The sequence below is a fragment of the Falco peregrinus genome, chromosome 2 (genome assembly GCF_023634155.1).
Source record: "Falco peregrinus isolate bFalPer1 chromosome 2, bFalPer1.pri, whole genome shotgun sequence".
In the NCBI taxonomy this organism is placed as follows: Eukaryota; Metazoa; Chordata; class Aves; order Falconiformes; family Falconidae; genus Falco; species Falco peregrinus.
This window is the reverse complement of record NC_073722.1, coordinates 90,700,470-90,714,441: the sequence shown is the minus strand read 5'-3', so window position 1 is coordinate 90,714,441 and position 13,972 is coordinate 90,700,470. Positions and strand designations below refer to the sequence as shown.

Genomic DNA, 13,972 nt, shown 5'->3' with positions numbered 1-13,972 from the left:
ACGTACCCTCTGCTGCACACAGAAAGCTTTTCATCTCTTCTGGTCATCGCTGTTTTTCAGAGCTGTTGTGACAAGTCAGCAGATACAGACAGTACTTAAACTCCAAATGCTTTTTACTGGCCTTTCTGAAGTGAGCTGACTGTTTCACAGCTATTCCTTACAAAAGTAGCAACACAACTTGTGCAGCTGGCAGTCTAACCAAAGACCAGAAGACAACTCAGGATCCCCAAGCTCTCTCTTGTTACCAGAGGCTGAAGAATACTACCTGGTGCAGTAAAAGCATGCATGCACTACTGCTGCTTGCGTGATACTTACCATACCATGGAAGCAGGCAGAGGGCTTCCATCTATTAAAAATTTCCTTAATTTTCTTTAAGAAAGCCCAGAATAAACTATTAATGCTGCAGTAAATGCACATGGCTACTACGCACTTGACTTGGGGATTGTTGAGTTTTGGTAGCCTTTAATGGCATCTAATATGGGGGGAAGAGGCAGGGAGCCAGGAAAACATTGCTATATGTGCTTAGAAAGCTTGTTATTTTTATCAGTGCATTTTAAGATCAGCAACCCTGAAGCAAAATGGTTAGAACGTTTTCTTCCACTGGTGCTCTGATAGCACACCAAGAGCTTTCAGAGAGTGGATATTTTAGGCCAGTGCAGCAAAACAGACTGATCCCAGGAAGGAAAGCTCACCCACTGTGGCAAAAATCAACACAGGAAGGGTAAGTCTATTCATCCATTATGCTGAAGAACTTAAAATGGAAACATTCTATATGTCTTCCTTCAGGCCAGGATGAACAAATGAACAAAAATGAATCACTACTACAAGTGACTGGAAAACACACTGATGGAAACTGATGGTATCTCTTGTCTCTCCTACCCACAAAAAAGTCCTTACGAACATGTTGCAGGTTTTTGCAAGAAGGGAGCAAAATCAGACCCACTATTTTTAGTTTTTTCCTTTAATTAAGCTTCTGTATTTCTCCAGCTACAGAGGCTGATCTAAAAGGTGTCTCTCACCTTTCCTTCCAATCCCTAGTATGTTTATACTCTTAGCTACGGATGTACAAATGCGAAAATTAACAGCAGATAGAGATACTTATGAAATTCATCACACCCAGTCCTGCAGCTCTGGGAGGTTAAAAAGACTTAAAGGTTTAGTGAATAAAAATGGGGTGAAGAAGTCGTCTATGTTTAGTACTTTTTAATGTGAAAAACATTCTTCAAAACAATAAAACCTTCATTTATCAAACATTCTGATGAAAAAAAGATTCACATTCAGAATGAGATAGAAGCTAAAAATAACCAGCCAGCTGCAATTCCCACCTTATGCGGTTAGGCAGAAGTGCTTTGCTCACCCCCTCCCCAAGCACGCACACGTTCACTTCCTTCTTCATTGCAACATCACAAGCTGAACTTGATGCTAACAAGCCACAAAGTCCTGCCCAGAATTTAAAGTCACACCCCAGTAATTATATAAAATGAGCTCTTAGTACAAGCAGTTAAAAAAAAAATATCAATTTACTCAACTTCAATTTTGCCTTTAATTCCAAAATATTTTGACTACTCATAAAATAGAAAAGCAATTTTCATTTCTGAGCTTTGCGCCCTCCATCTTGAAGTGTCACTAAAAAAATTTGGTTTAATCTCACTGTAGAACATCAGCATGTTCATTTATCTTGCTGTTAATGCCAGTACAGGGATTAAACCTCCCTGAAAACGCAACCTTTTAAGGAGAACATTTTAGGTGTATTTGTGTTTCACTGTTTGTACATAAAATATAATGTGATACAAAGTGATAGTGGGTGAAGAAGAAAAAAAAAGGAAACCTAGGATAATGTAAAACTTAATTGTGCAGATGTGCCACTCAAAAGGTGTCCTAGACATCAGAGTAATGTACAGAAGCAGCAAAAGCCTTCCAAAAAATCTTTGCAAGCTTCCACTAAAAAGGAAAGGTGTTCTCCTCTAATCTGCCCTCTCTAAAAAAAGAGGCAGCATGTACAAATTCATGAATAGAAAAACCCCTCTACATCACATACAGTTTTTCCCCTGAGAAGACAGAATAAATCACATGACAGTTATTCAAAAGACTTTGTTCTCTACTGGTACCCTGACACTAAAATGTCCTATTTAAAAATGCACTTAGACCAGGAGATGGCTCCAGGTCATATACCTCATATTAATGCACCTCCAGAGGGAACGCTAACCGCTGGGCACAGCAGCCTGGGCAGGGTGTGCCACATACCCAAACAGGAACCAAAATCTTCCCTGCTGCGTATAGATGCAGCTCCCTGACCACCAGTTAACCACCAAAGTGCAAAAGTCTGGTTTTAAATACCCTGGTTTTTTTTAAAGAAAAACCACCACAACTCCTCCTAGTTGCTTGCCTCAACCAGGACAGACCTCTGGTGACTGGAAGGATAGCAAACTATTTCATTAAGTCAGTCTGAGCTTTGCAACTGTTGTCTTAAATCAGTCTTCAGCTGGGGGGAAGGTAGATTCCACTCTACATCCCCCTTTTGCTGAGAGCAGCAGCAAACACCCGTGGTTCTTCAATGTTAGCAGTCAGCACTAGGAAGTTCCTTCTGCCAGGCACCCAAGATGAGAGCGGTAACTCTTCATGTACACAATCTTACCATCTCCAACACAGCTATCAAGCTGCAGGAATACAAAAGCACAGGACAGAGAGGGAGTTTCGTCCAGACACTCAGCATTCAGCTGAACCTCTCAAGAGTTCTTAATTTATGAATGATGACACAAATTAAGCTGTCCTTTTTGTTTAAGGCAACTGGGAAGACAGAGATCGTAAATGCGAAAGTTCTTTGACTTCCTCTCTACACACCCTTGAGACTCTTACCCACAGCTTCACCGACAACAGCTGCAAGTGCTCTTTGGACAGGGAGGTCCTGCCACCAGAAGCCAAATGTCATTTAAATGAGATGTTTTATTCTTTACACATTCACCACAAATGCCCTGGATGGTTTTGGAAGCCAGGTGGGCTCAGCAATGCTCAAAAGATTGCTGTTGTGCTGTACTGCTTACCTAAACTAAAGATCTTTGTAAAGAAAAAGGCAAACAAATGGAAACTTGCCTCATTTGTGTTAGTGAAACAATCTATTTGAAGAAAGTTTATATGCATTGGTGGTTCCTTTTCTAATTTTAGGTTCTTGGTTACATACTGCAAGTAATTCTCACACTTCAAGAACAAATAGGACTTTAACATTAATACATAGCTTCACCTTCACATGATTCCTGTCATACGGTGCCATGACCCAACATTTTGAAAAGCTGATGTATACCCGAAGTATGAAACAAAACTTTGTGTCTGACAATACCTGTTTGCTTATGTGTATTCTCACTGCCCGAGACAAGCATTCTGCTTGTGGGTTTCCCCCATTTCCTAAGGCAAGGATATTTTTCTGCATAGGCTATAAAACACAGAAAAACTAACTTACAGCAAAACATGTCAGCCTTGCAAAAAATCCTTTCCTTGTTTATATTGCATATCTGAACACAAAAACATTTTAAAAAACCCAAAAGGCAGGCATAATCAATATAAAGCACTGAACATGGGATTCCTAAAAAAGCGCTTTCCGAACACAAGGTAAAATGCAGTGAAAGGAGGTCATGTTGATTTGGATTCGAGTCTTCAGCCCTGCAGCTTGCAGCCCAAGACAACACAAATGCTGCTAGACCCTGCTCATGCACAAGAAACAGAAAGTGAAACTCACTAATTTACTCATGAACTTACACTCAACAGTAGTATGTGGGGTTTTTTGTTTGGTGTATTATCTTTCTTAAAAAAAAAAAAAAAGTAACTCATTGTATAACTCAGCAGTACTGCCCCTACTTCCCTAGGGAGAAGTTTCTACCTTTCAGCCTCACCCTCATTCCCCATCTGTCTGTTCCTACCCCCAGACCACTGGCTTTGCTAAACATGGTTATTTTGCAGCTGGGTCAGTTTCCTAACTGTGTATCACACTCTGGTAGCACAAAGGTTATGCCAACACAACTCAGTGGGGGCAAGGAGAGGCTAAAGTAACAGCTGGTTTTAATTCAGCAGTAACATCAACTTAAAATTCATGTTAATTTACAGACTCATGATTTAACATTCACAACCCATTTCATGCTCCCAAACCCCTGATCTCTACCTCCTCAAGCCCTGTGTTTAATAGGAATCCAAGTCTGTAATTTTCTTTCAGTCAATACATTTCAAATTGTCAAGACACAGAAAACAGCTTGCATATACAATCATAAAGAGATGAAACTCCAAACACAAACAGAAATACAAGGATTTAGACCTCAGTTGTCAAGACTGTATCTTGACTTTCAAGTACACGAGTGTGGCACTGCTGAATTTTAAGAAAGTTATTAAAGTTTAATAAGATCCCATTGCTAACAACTGACAAGATTACTTAGTTTTGGAAAAAAACCCTGATAGCCAGTCTTTCTTAAAATCGGTTTTTCTCTTTTTCTTGCATAGTTGCTTATTATAATGCTGGCCAGAAGGGATAAAATTCTGACAGGTATTTTACCAACATACTATCAAATGAATTTTTAAAAACCACAACATGAGCATTCACACAGAAGTTTCACAGGTTGTCAAAAGACTACAGGTTGTGAAAGGACAACCTGAGCTTGAAGATGGCCAAATCTCAAGAGGTTAATATTTAGTTTACACCTTTTAATACTGAGTACTAGAATTTCTGTTGCCTAATACATTTTTTTACTGTTTTGTTCAATTTAAAGTCAAAACATGGCAGATTAAAAGTGTTAGGCAAACACACAGGAAAAATTCAGCTGAATATATAGTATTTATTCTGGCAAGAAGGTGCTAAAGGCTCACTAGTGGCAGAATAAGTAATCATCATGATGTTAAACTGCAAAAATTCACTTAGGCTACAGCATGACCTGCATGCAAAACCTGCCGTGAAACAGAAATGAAGTGCTCAAGGCAGACTCAAACATTAATGTATATGCTCTAGTTCTACTCCAGATCACTGCAGCGCTCCAGCATTGCAGCAGTCTGTATCTGCCCAGGGTAATTGAAGGTGAAACCAGGAACAGCTACTATCATAGCTTCAACTATTAGGTCTCCTTAATGAATGGTCTAACAATAACCCAGGCTTAACCAGTTCTCTCACTGCAAGGGCCTTAACCATAATAAGCCCCTTGAACATTCCTATAGTGTTTTCCAAAGGTCTCACAGCATGAGGCTACTAACTGTGCTCTCATAGCCTTGTGAGACATGTATTAGTCAGCTTTTTTTTTTTTCCCCATGTAAATACAGATAAAAAACTGAGGCAGAAAGCTAGCAAACGACTTCCCTGCGGATATGCAGCTGACTAGTGGCATACAGAATCCAGATCTTCCAGATTCCTGCCCTGTCATCAGCCAACACACCATCATTATGAAGAAAGAAATTAGTCTGGTCTTATAAATAGCATTTGAATATAAGCCTTCCTAAAATATTTGCAAGGAGTTGACCTTAAACACCAGCAGAGCTGTACTGGTAGCCTGGGGCTCCAGTCACCAGCCTGCATGTCAGTACACTGGGGTTCTTGACCCTCTGCCTCTCTGGATGTCTCCAGAGCCTGGATCCAATACAAAATGTGTAACAGATCACACCACAACCTCACTTTACCACCTATGGCTGGTTTGGACTCAGTATATCAAGAAACAATAAAACTGCTCAAAAATATAAACAACATTGTCTAGAATACTCAGGTAGCCAGGAAAAAGAAAATAAACAACAAGCCTTAGTCAGCAACTTTCTGCTACTTCATTCTAAGGTGTTAAATGATCGTGGCCATACTAGCAGAAATCTCACTATAACATAAAGCTGGAAACCTGAAATGTAGAGAAGGACCCCAACACACCTGAGATTTGGAGCACTTGTCCAAAGTAATATTCAGTCAGCCTTTAGGATCTGAACTGCTCCTGTTGTGTATCACACATTTAGTTGCAGTTTCTATAGCTCCCAAATGTGCAACTTCAGTATGTTTTGATTCATGTCATGGTTGATACGGCGCTACAAAGAACCAGCTCCTTTTCTGGATTACAGCTTCTGACACCTGCAGCAGGTCTAATTGCTGGACTAGATTTCCTGGATCAAAATATTAAGCCTAATACTGATTTTGTAACAAAAAAAAGCCTCTTGTATCTGCTTCTGTAAGTCAAACTTCATTTGAAATTACATACTTTCTAGTAAGGCAACCCTAAAATACAAAGTTGTAAATTGCAAAAGCAGAGTTACAGTAAAAATAAGACAGTGTATTAAAAAGTAATTACAGTAGTTTGTCCTTTTAGATACCTGCACTACTACCTCCCACCCACCTGGGCCATTATCAAGTGCTGAACACACATGCTTTACCACCATAACAGGCGCTTTTAGTCTATGGGAAGAGCTGAAAATGGAAAGCTTGTTATCCTCCACAGAGAAGGAAATGCACACAAGAAATTCTGGGAAATGACTGCCTAAGTGTAACAAGTTGGAACATTTTTTTTTATTTCTATTCCTTACTTTAGGAGCAAAATGTGATTACAGGCAGGAGAGCCATAAAATCCTCCTATTTTTGGCTGCCTGCTTCCCAAATGACAAAAAGCTCATGACTGTAAAAATATGAGCCTCTAAGACTTCAGCTAAAGGCTCGTGTCTCTTAATGCAAAAGCAGCAGCAGAGTCAAAATTCACTGCATTCTCCACAGGATGAGAAAACTCATCGCATTAGTATGCATTAAAGCACCGCCTGACTGTGGCAAAGCGGATGAGACCTGACTCTTAACAGAGACTGTTTCCATCCCAGCTCACATTTAGGTCTCAATTATCTTATCTGCTCTGCCACTCGCATACTTTCCAGATAAGAAATGTTTTTCCCCTCTTTTGAAAGAAGCTTAGAGTTAAAACTGAAACCACAACCAATGTTAATCTTAAAAATGTTATAAATTAAAATTCATTTGAGGCTAGTGCTTTTACAAAATATTCTATGTACAGGTGAAAACTGGGAACTAGAGTTAATTGACATGCTAGGCAAGTTTTAATAACAGTAGTATGTTCTGCAAGAGGAAAGGGAGTATTTTCTTGACTTCAGTTTATTCACATGGTTTAGGTCAACGATCAGTTCATCTGAAGTTGAGAAACTGCTTAGGAGTTGGGGGAGGGGGGAAAGCCTGTTTTCCTTTTCCAATCTATGACTAAGAATGAGGCAAGTGAAGGGAGGATCTAAGATCCTGGAGGCGATGGTAACAAGAGGTCATTAGTTAATTCCCTTAACGATAGATACTACTTCCTTTTATTAAATAACATCAGTTTTTTAATGATGTCAAGTATTTTTTTTTTTTAAGGATACAGCATACTTAAACTTTACCTGAACAAGTCAAAATAAGAGGAAAGAAACACACAAGTAACCCTGAACTGAAAGGCAGATTGTCATAAACCAAGTAAGACAACAGACTCATCTGATTTTTATGCAAAAACTTACAAAGCTGCGGGAGCATATATATTCTTTCTAACAGATACTATGTATCTTTGACCTAATTCCCATCTCCTTTAATGAGATGGTAAATCCATTATAGCAGTACCAAATTTGGCATAAGGTCTGTCTTAAACGGTACTTTAATGTTTACAAATAAATTAGAATCAAGTTTTTTATTAAAGGAAAAGACAAACACAAATACTGCTCTAAGGTTTAAATGGAAGGTTCCTCCTTATTGCTTAATTCATTTTTGAAAAAGCATAATCAATGTACTCCTATGACCAGCTATTTATTATCTATATTACTATAGCACCTGTGAGCTTCACTTATGCTGTAGTAAGACCTACAAAGCCACAGCAGAAATTATGCCCGCTCCGAAAACATTATAATCATCTAAAAGATGAATAAAAAAAAAATCAGGAGAGCACAAGGAAATAGACAATGGGAATTTATGTTCTCTATAACTGTACTTTAGTACACTTTCCCTCGCGCACTGGAAGGGTCAAGGAGTATTTTCTTTTCCTATCTGCCCCACCAAAAAAACCCTCCAGGAGTCAAAAAAAGAAGACAAAAGCCAAAACCAAACGCCAAAACACAGAAGGAAGAGGTTTTGGCTAGACTGGAAGAAAACTATGTATTTACACAGTCTTAATACCTCTACTTCCCACATAAGACAAGGATTTCATTTTTTAAGTTGTCATCCCATAGAGCATGACTGAACCGTAAGAAAATAAGCATCCCTCTGGATGGCTAAAAGGCTAGGTGAACTGTCAAGGCAGAGCTGATGAGCAATACATTCAAAGCTGTTTCAGGCAGTCTTTAAAAAAAAAAAAAAAAATAATTCCCCTCTCCTTTAATGAAAAATCCAGTGAGTTCATATATTCACTCCATTGCAATGGGGGGCACACACACAACTGTGAAGAGTGATGTTTTCATTTAAAGGAATACTTTTGAAAATTTACCACTACAACACAGTAGTGCAGCCAATTCAAACCAGCAGCCAGAGCTGTTTACAAAGCTTTCTGCTCAGCGTTAGACTAAAAAATCCAAACTTTTTGCTGTGTAATAAATCAGTGCTCTGCATTTAACAATTTTCAGCGATACCATATGCTACCTAGTCCCATTACAAGGAAGAAAAACATCATCTCAACATGAATCATCCGTGACTATATTCTTGTAAATCTGGCTTAAACACTCACAATGTTCAAGGGCAACCCTAAATAAATCTACTCAGTTTTATGCCAGATTCTGTGTAACAGAATTGCAGCTCACTTACTTAAAATTAAAGGGAAAAAAGTTTTAATGTAGGAAGTGAGCACACTATTTGTGTCTCTCCAGAAGCAGACTCACTGTACACAAAATCTGGCACACATTCTTCAATTCCAATCTAATAAAGACATCCAGCTCATAAAATGATTATAGTGTCTGGTAGTCATAACACCTTTCATCCTAAACTGCTTAACAAATGTGAAAATACATACACTACATACCAGATTAATTCCTCCTAGTGCTGAAGAGCGGTTACTCTGGAATATAACATCTGCCACACTCTACATCACAGTAATTCTGGAGAGTTGTTTGTGAGAAAAGTAAAAAACCCAAAACAAATACGAAAGAAACCCATGTACACATTTCAGACTACAGGGAAATGCAGTAGGCAGCATACAGTTCTATAGACAGGAGTTTATCCAAGACTTTGGGGTTAACATCTCCACTCTTAAGTAACAATTTCTTAGATTAAGTACAAACAGCTTTCTCCGTCTTCCCAAAGACAGCACAACCCACAGCATAAAGGCTGCTCATACCAAAGCAAAGGCATGAAGGCCTGAAAACACGACACATCAAAGTCACTATTTGCCCTTCTTTTGAGGAATTACCTGGTCTTTCAACCCAGTGTCATAATCAACAGTGACAGCTGAAGGGGGTGCAAACAGGGGGAATTTACCAGCCAAAGACTTTAAAGGCAACTTGATGAAGATTAGTTCATCTGAATGAGCTATGCTCTCAAGCTTTGCCCAACTAACCCCCATGATCCAACCATACCTAATTATACTAATATTCAGAAAGACAGACTGAAATTATTATGTCAAACGAACTGTGAGAATGTCCTTATTTAAAAGCCTTTTGTAGCACAGTAGGAAGGCATGCAACTGCGCGTTCCCACATAACCATTGGTTTCATTAAATTTGAAATAAACCAGAGTCCATTTTGACCTAATATTCAGGGTGGGGAAAAAATAGTAATTACATCAACATCAAGCTATTACCTGTTCAAGGGCATAAGTGCTTACTTCATTAACAACTCAGACAAACTTGTTTTGTAAGCTCACTATATTAAATTTGAAATTTCCCTGCCCTTACAAATTAAACTAACAATTTCTTACACAAAGGGAAAGTCCAGTAAGACAACACAAACACAAGGATCAGTATACAAACAAGAAAACTTAGAAACTGCTCAAATCAAATGCATTCTTTGCCATCCTCAGCAAGCTTACCTGAGCCACCTAGACAATTAAATTGCCACAATTTCTTTGAATTCACTGAAACAACAAATTTTTTTTTAAAAATAAAATACTAGCAGTACTCCAGCTTTCTCCAATCTGAGAGCAAAACCTACCGACCTTTACAAACATATGTTTTCACATTTCCAACAGGAAGTAAAAATTAAATACCCATGATATAGCTCTACAGAATAAGCACAACATGTCACATTAGAAGTATTGCTCTTCAATGCTGTGAAGTGGGGCTTTATAAAGATGCAACAGAAACTGCCACAGTATAACTAACTAGGAGAGCACTCTGATTTCCAACAGCCTTCAGTAGCTCAGGAGATGATGACCACACCCAATTAATTTACTTTAATTTCTATTTCAACTTTCCTCCTCATTAATTAGGAACTGAGGTTCACAAAGATTACAGTTCCTGGCCTGCAATACCAATGATGATTTTAAGCAGTGCACATTATACAATCGCGCTTCGTGTGCTGTAATACAGCCAGCAGATCAAAATGAAAAGACAGAATGTGTGCTACCTGTGTAAAAACAGGAAAAGAGATTTCCTTCTTTTTACCCAAAATATCTAAGGAACTCCTACATTTATCAGATCAATACTTTCTAAAATATGTTTCACTCAATAAATGACAACAAACCTACTGCAGTGATTTCAGTGAGTGATAACAAGACTGTCTGGAAAACTCACTAAGCTACCCTTGAAAGGACTAATGAACAAGCAGGCGCAATGCAATTGCACAATGTTTATTACACAGCACTAAGCCAAAGGCAATCAAATCATTCTGATTTAATCAATGGCCTTCAAATACGGAAGTAGTTTCAAAATAATAAGCGTAAAATAAAACACTCTTTTGGGTTTACAACTTTGATTATTTTGTTCCTGTTGTGTAAAAGCACATCTATTATAAAAGCTGAGCATGTGTTGAAATACAATTTTATAAAAAACTAGTTCTTTAATCTTTGATACTAAAATTGCACTTCTATTCAAACTCAGTTTGTTGTAAATTCTGTGACTGAACCATAGATAGGTTCTATTAAAAGAATCTGAACTCTGTCTTAAAACAGAAGGTCTGTTTTCTGTTTAAAAGCAAACTTAGACACTAAGTTTTTTTCCCTGTAAAATCAACAAATAAGTAGAACTGAAAGCATTTAATGAACACCTCTTCCTCTGCCTTTTCTCATAATGTGAATGTTGCAGCATTTCACGAGGCTGCAGAACAACCTGAACGAAAACCTGTAAATGGAGAAAACTACTCTGTTCCTGGTCCAAACTCACTGACCCCACCCTTTGCGCAGCAAACTTCACCGACGCTGTAGCCCTCTCCTCCTCAGCCATAGGGTTTCCTGCACTGCCTCTGTCAGCCCAGAAAACTCGAGGCTAGTTGCATACGGTGTTTCTCTCACAGGCAAGACAGCTTGATTAGTCAGAAGGCACACAGGCCGGTTCTGTTGAAAGACCACCCCATCCTGCAACACACTATGAAAAATAAATTTAACAGCAAAAAGCTTGTTGATACAAGATCCATACTCGGAACGCACCTAAGTAGAAACATCTAATCTTTAAAAGTTTTGACTTGCAAGGATCCTTTTTTACTGATAATGTACGTAACTAAGCAAAAGGGAAGTACATACAGAGAATCACTGTAATACACATCCAGAAGAATTTGTTTGCAATATGAAAACCCTCATATTGTGAGGGGAAGATGGAAACAATTTAGGTCAAGTTCTCAAATCAGATGCCAAAGGAAGTTATATGATGAGCTATAGAGTAAGTAAGAAATCTTGATTTGACAAAACCTGAAAAAACTATACATTAATGCAGATAGGAAGAGTTTGCAGCCTCTCTGAGAGCGCATAAAAGAATTAAGTTGTTAGATATTTGTATGAATTTCAATGTTAAAAGAGAGTTTGTGAACAGGTATTCACATTTAAAACACTCCCTATTATTACATTACTCCCTGAGAACTCAGAATTAGCTAGTTACCAGAAATAATATAGTTTTAAGGAACAAGCATGGTATATTACTTCATAAACAATCCATTATCAATGTAGAAATACCAACACGTACTCTAATAGATCTAGTACAAGATATATTAAAGTAATGACTACTAGCAAAATAAGTTACATAACTCTAAGCCCTGTAGCATCCTAAACACTTGTTGCAAATATATAAGCAAACCTTAGAGAACAGATTGGAGCCCACTTATCCTCACCCAAACATGAACACCATAAACTGTGGCCAACAGTGTCACACCTCCGTTGTGCTCTTACCCAGTTAATTTTTAATCGTGTTGTGTACTGCAGAACAGCTTTCACAGAAGAGGTGAGGAGCATCCCCCATTGATCCAGAACCCTGAACTGCTTTCATATTTAGATCACTATCCTGTGAGATGGGCAGAGTGATTTGAAATCCTCTTGCACAGAAAGTAGAACCGAGCACAGCTTTCCCACAGCCTGGGTAAGTCCTCCTGCTAGGAGGTTTCTGCACAGCAGGGAGGCCATACCAGCACCACCTGTTTTGCTGTTTTTAAACAAACATGGCAACTGCCACTAGACTGTGTGCTGAGCCCGAATACTCCGCACACCTATGACATCAGTGTTCAACTGCTGGAGCACAATCCTGAGGAGAACACCCTGGCTGTGGACAGCAAATCCAGCATGGAGCTGCTCATTTCTGGCCAGGCTGAGTAAGTGACCAGGGAAAACCTGGATGCTACAAGGGCTAGTCTGTGGCTACTAAATTTTTGAAGTATCATGGTTATAGGATTAGGGAATTAATTCCGCTTATGTTCTGGGTGGAGGTGGAAGGGGGTGTGGAGGGGGAAAAGGACACGAGGAAAAAGATATATATATAAAACAACATTCTAAAGGCTTAGTACTTGCCTAGTGTCCTCCTTCTTTCTCCTTCCCACGCAAATATGAGTGCTGCTAGATGACATTCAGCACCTACAGTAAATCATTTCTTAATGTCATTAAAAGGACAGATACATCTGCTAAGACCAGAATTATATAATTATTGCCAACTCAGTTTACAGAAAGCTGACAGTAACCAAGCTCCCCCTTACACTTGAATTTCACTAGGCCAAATACTGATGTCGTTTTAAACTACTTACTTACAAACAGATCTGAGGGGTAGTAACCTTAAGAGACAAACAGCGCTTATCCGAGCAGTGACAGAGTCCCTGGCTTGCAGGTGAAGGGGACGGAGGCGCTTTCCCTGCTCTCTCCCGGTCTACTCTCTCCCACCGAGGCATCTCCCCCTCCGCACCGGTTACTGTAACGCGCCGCAGCCGCTGTCCCGTACCTCCAACTTCCCGCACAGCTCCCCGCCAGCTCCCCCACCGCGCCCGGCGGCGGCGTGCGGGAGCCCCGCGGAAACCAGCACGACCCGCGGGGGAGCTGCCCCCCGTCCCCTGCCCCTGCACCCCAGCCGCCGCAGGACGGGCGCAGCTGCCCGGGGTGCTCGCACCCCCCGACCCCTCACCTCAAGCGGCGGGCGGCTATCCCGGCCCCTCAGCGGCCCCAGGGGAGCGGGCGGGCGGGCCCCTCCGCGGGCGCAGCCCCCGGGGAGCTTCGCCGTAAGGCGCCCCCGGGACACCGGCACCCCCCGGGCCGGTAGCGAACCCCCCACGCCCCCGGGACGGCACGAAAGTGCTTTTTGAGCGCCCCCCTCCCCGCCGCTGCCCCGGCCGGCGCTGCCCGCCTCCCCACCCCGGCGGGATCCGCCTGTCAGAGGCGAAGCCTCGGCGCGCGCCCCCTCAGCCGGTGCCGGCGGCCGCCTCGCCTCACGGCCGCGGCTCTCGCCCCTGCGCCTCGCTCACCTGGTGCCGGCCGGCGGCAGCGGGCCACGTCCGCGGCGCCTGGGAGAGAGGCGGGAGGAGAGAAGGAAGGTGTCCGCCGGCCCGTCCTCGTCCCCGCCGCTTCCTGCCACGGCCCCACCGCCGCCCGAGGTGCGGCTCCCCCCGCCAGGCGCGGCCAATCGCGCGGCAG

General features: G+C 41.0%; 1 protein-coding gene across 3 annotated transcripts in view; it reads right to left on the bottom strand.

Moving 5' to 3' along the window:
- The window catches only part of TAOK3 (TAO kinase 3), a 93,021-nt gene extending 79,049 nt beyond the window's left edge, over nucleotides 1-13,972 (bottom strand). The window contains exons 1-2 of one of the 3 annotated variants that reach the window (XM_055796890.1): nucleotides 13,804-13,972; nucleotides 12,866-12,928 (exon numbers count right to left, since the gene is read on the bottom strand). The gene's annotated coding sequence lies outside the window, so the exon portion shown is untranslated. The remainder of the gene's footprint in view (nucleotides 1-12,865; nucleotides 12,929-13,803) is intronic. The other 2 variants (XM_055796888.1, XM_055796889.1) reach the window with 2 other exon arrangements.